Here is a 4,863-nt window from a genome sequence, read left to right as displayed (position 1 = left end):
GAGTAAAGTGGGGAGGGGATAAATTGGGGATTAACAGATACACACTACTATATATAAAATAAATAAACAAGAAAGACCTACTGTATAGTACAAGGAGCTATATTCAATATCTTGTGTAACCTATAATGGTAAAATCTGAAAAAGAATATATATATAGAATCACTTTGCTATATATCTGAAACATGTAAATCAACTATACTTCAATAAAAAATAAAATATTTTTTAAAAAAGAAGTTGCTTGCAAAAGCAGGGGACACAGTTTTGATTCCTGGTCGGGGAAGATCCCTCATATTCCTTAGTTGTCATTGGACAACTAAACCCATGTATCACAACTACTGCACCCTAAAAAAAAAAAAAAATGCTATCAGTGACTACAGCAGCTTGTTGGTTCACAATTTCACAATTACAAAATTTTTAAGAAAAAATCTAATTGCTACTACTCATCTCATCACTTTGAATTAAGTCCCAAGTTATGGAACCCTAGACAAACCCCTCAGTTGTGTGGAGGGAGAGGCAGTGCACGGTCTTATTGCTGTTGTCTGCCCTGAGTCTTAGTTCTGGCACACAGGATCTCCTTGTAGCATGTGGGCACTTAGTTGCAGCATGCAAGGTCAACTTCCCTGACCAGGGATTGAACCCAGGCCCACTGCATTGGGAGCTCAGAGTCTTGACCACTGGACCACCAAGGAAGTTCTGGCAGTTTGTTGTCTTCTACTCCGCTACCCATTCAGAAATTTCTAAGGAGGTATGACTGGGTCAGGAAATGTCCTGCATCTTTAATATAAAAGCAATTATATATGATAGCATTATTTTCAGCAATTATTCAATAGCATTATTTTTGGTAGAAAAATAGAAACTATTTAAATATCAGTTAATTTATATTCATACATTAAAAATGATGGGACAGTCTGTATTTATTCACATGAAAATACACTTATCACATACAGATTTTTAAAGGATAACATTAAGTAGAATCAAGTACAATTTTATTTCTGTATATTATGCACAGAAAATTCTGGAAGGGTATTGATCAAAATGTTAACAGTGGTTAGTTTAGGGTGATGGGATTATAAATTCATTTCATTTTCTCTTTAAATGTTTTTATGTACTTATGATTAAACATGTTTTTCTTTTATTAAAACAATAGAATAAAGCCACTTACATTCTGTAGAAGGGGATAGAAGAATAAATTCTATCAACAAATGAGTGAATTTAAAACACAAAAACAAACAAAAAATGCAGTACATCCATAATACTCCTCAATACAATTTTTTTTAATAAACTACTGATTCAGGCAATAACATGGATGAATTTCAACATTCTGGATGAAGAAGCCAGATATAGATAAAGCCAGATATATATTTTGTTTCTGAAGAAGCCAGACACAAACTTCTGGTTACAAAATAAATATTGGAAATAATAACATGATGATAATAAATAAAACTGCTGTATGATAGAAAAGTTGTTAAGAGTGTAGCTCCTAAGAGTTCTCATCATAAAAGAAAATTTTAATCTCTCTTTCTTTTTTATTTGTATAAGATGATGGATGGTGACTAAACTTACTGTGGCAGTCATTTCACAATATATGTAGTGAAGTCATTATGCTGTGCACAGTGCTATATGTCAATTATATCTCAATCAAACTGGAAAAACATTTAAAATAAAAGAATAAAAGTTAAAAAAAGACTCAGTTACTGAAGAAGCCATCCCTCGATGGAAAATGACAACTATAGCCAGTAGAAACATAAGGATTAAATAATTTAATCATACAGTATGTGAGCTTCAACAGTGATACAAATTGCAATGGCTTGAAATCTAACTGTATGTTCAAATTCATGAGTTCATAATAAAGTTTTAAATATTGATCACCTTCAGATAATGATAGGGACCTAACTCATTATCTTGAAAACTAATACATAAAGGTACAGCAGCAGATATGATCTAGCTTTTTTTATATGAACAGCACCCTTTAGAACCCCATGAAGATTATGAAAGATTCGGACACGACTGAGTGATTGAACAATCAAATGGGAGATAAGGGGAAGTGTCTCTTTATAAAAACATTCCAATAAACAATGAAAAAAGAAATAATAAAGTAGAAAATACTATTCATAGCTACCAATGAATGACTGACATAAGCATTAAATATCAATTGCTGCCAAAAAATTACAAAAAGAGAGAAAACTAGATAAGTACCTTCTACAACTATTAATACAGATATTATGTATAGTCTTGACAAAGGAATCAAGTCTGTATCAGATCCTCCCTCTGGATTTAGCAGCCAATGTGTTAGAAATCGGAGAAAGCAATGGCACCCCACTCCAGTACTCTTGCCTGAAAACTCCCATGGATGGAGGAGCCTGGTGGGCTGCAATCCATGGGGTCGTGAAGAGTCGGATACGACTGAGCAACTTCACTTTCACTTTTCACTTTCATGTATTGGAGAAGGAAATGTCAACCCATTGCAGTGTTCTTGTCTGGAGAATCCCAGGGACAGCGGAGCCTGGTGGGCTGCCATCTATGGGGTCGCAAGAGTCGGACAGGACTGAAGTGACTTCGCAGCAGCAGCAACAGCAGTAGCACCAGCAGTGTTAGAAATATCCATGACAAAGAAACACACTGAACTGTACCAAAAGGATAGGATCACTAAAATTCAGAAATTTTTAATATGGGAAACTCTACATAACAAATTTTACAATTTTTTAGTTGTAAGGAAATTAAAGGGATGGAAAAGGTATGGGGTTAAATTGACAATTTAAAAAGACTTAAAAGCATGTTAAATTTTTTTAAATGTAAACTAAACTAGAATGTCTAGGGATACATATTTTAGTGTTAAAACTATAAAAAATTCAAGGAAGACATTATTATTATAAAAGTTAGGATAATGGCAGGAGGAAGAAGGTTATAATAGGAATGGTACAAATAGAAGAGGGTTCTCGGGTCACCTCTTCTCTCTCATCTCTGGAAAGGTTCTATTTCTTGACCTGAACAATGCTTCAGTTCAGTTCAGTTCAGTTCAGTCGCTCAGTCGTGTCTGACTCATTGCGACCCCATGAATTGCACCACACCAGTCCTCCCTGTCCATCACCATCTCCCAGAGTTCACTCAGACTCATGTCCATCGAGTCCGTGATGCCATCCAGCCATCTCATCCTCTTTCGATCCCTTCTCCTCCTGCCCCCAATCCCTCCCAGCATCAGAGTCTGTTCCAATGAGTCAACTCTTTGCATGAGGTGGCCAAAGTACTGGAGCTTCAGCTTTAACATCATTCCTTCCAAAGAAATCCCAGGGTTGATCTCCTTCAGAATGGACTGGTTGGATCTCCTTGCAGTCCAAGGGACTCTCAAGAGTCTTCTCCAACACCACAGTTCAAAAGCATCAATACTTCAGTGCTCAGCCTTCTTCACAGTCCAACTCTCACATCCATACATGACCACAGGAAAAACCATAGCCTTGACTAGACGGACCTTAGTCGGCAAAGTAATGTCTCTGCTTTTGAATATACTATCTAGGTTGGTCATAACTTTTCTTCCAAGGAGTAGGTATCTTTTAATTTCATGGCTGCAGTCACCATCTGCACTGATTTTGGACGCCCAAAAATAAAATCTGACACTGTTTCTAATGTTTCCCCATCTATTTCCCGTGAAGTGATGGGACCGGATGCCATGATCTTTCTTTTCTGAATGTTGAGCTTTAAGCCAACTTTTTCACTCTCCTCTTTCACTTTCATCAAGAGGCTTTTTAGTTCCTCTTCACTTTCTGCCATAAGGGTGGTGTCATCTGCATATCTGAGGTTATTGATTTTTCTCCCAGCAATCTTGATTCCAGATTGTGTTTCTTCCAGTCCAGCGTTTCTCATGATGTACTCTGCATAGAAGTTAAATAAGCAGGGTGACAATATACAGCCTTGACGTACTCCTTTTCCTATTTGGAACCAGTATGTTGTTCCATGTCCAGTTCTAACTGTTGCTTCCTGACCTGCATACAGATTTCTCAAGAGGCAGGTTAGGTGGTCTGGTATTCCCATCTCTTTCAGAATTTTCCACAGTTTATTGTGATCCATAGAGTCAAAGGCTTTGGTACAGTCAATAAAGCAGAAATAGATGTTTTTCTGGAACTCTCTTGCTTTTTCCATGATCCAGCGGATGTTGGCAATTTGATCTCTGGTTCCTCTGCCTTTTCTAAAACCAGCTTGAACATCAGGGAGTTCATGGTTCATGTATTGCTGAAGCCTGGCTTGGACAATTTTGAGCATTACTTTCCTAGCATGTGAGATGAGTGCAATTGTGTGGTAGTTTGAGCATTCTTTGGCATTGCCTTTCTTTGGGATTAGAATGAAAACGGACCTTTTCCAGTCCTGTGGCCTCTGCTGAGTTTTCCAAATTTGCTGGCATATTGAGTGTAACACTTTCACAGCATCTTCTTTCAGGATTTGAAACAGCTCAACTGGAATTCCATCACCTCCACTAGCTTTGTTTGTAGTGATGCTTTCTAAGGCCCACTTGACTTCACATTCTAAGATGTCTGGCTCTAGATGAGTGATCACATCATCATGATTATCTGGGTCATGAATATCTTTTTTGTACAGTTCTTCCATGTACTCTTGCCATCTCTTCTTAATATCTTCTGCTTCTGTTAGGTCCATACCATTTCTGTCCTTTATCGAGCCCATCTTTGCATGAAATGTTCCCTTGGTATCTCTAATTTTCTTGAAGAGATCTCTAGTCTTTCACATTCTGTTCTTTTCCTCTATTTCTTTGCATTGATCCCTGAAGAAGGCTTTCTTATCTCTTCTTGCTATTCTCTGGAACTCTGCATTCAGATGCTTATATCTTTCCTTTTCTCCTTTGCTTTTGCCTCTCTT

The 4,863-nt window shown here is 37.2% G+C and overlaps 1 non-coding gene across 1 annotated transcript; it reads right to left on the bottom strand.

Annotated features, from left to right (window-relative positions):
- Nucleotides 1–616: 616 nt before the first annotated feature.
- TRNAG-CCC (transfer RNA glycine (anticodon CCC)) lies at nt 617–689 on the bottom strand. Its single transcript has one exon. It is a non-coding gene; the product is annotated as a tRNA-Gly (tRNA).
- Nucleotides 690–4,863: the final 4,174 nt, after the last annotated feature.

The sequence above is a fragment of the Ovis aries genome, chromosome 7, assembly GCF_016772045.2.
Source record: "Ovis aries strain OAR_USU_Benz2616 breed Rambouillet chromosome 7, ARS-UI_Ramb_v3.0, whole genome shotgun sequence".
Lineage (NCBI taxonomy): Eukaryota > Metazoa > Chordata > Mammalia > Artiodactyla > Bovidae > Ovis > Ovis aries.
The sequence above is the reverse complement of the archived record's forward strand: the minus strand, read 5'-3'. Positions and strand labels throughout refer to the sequence as shown.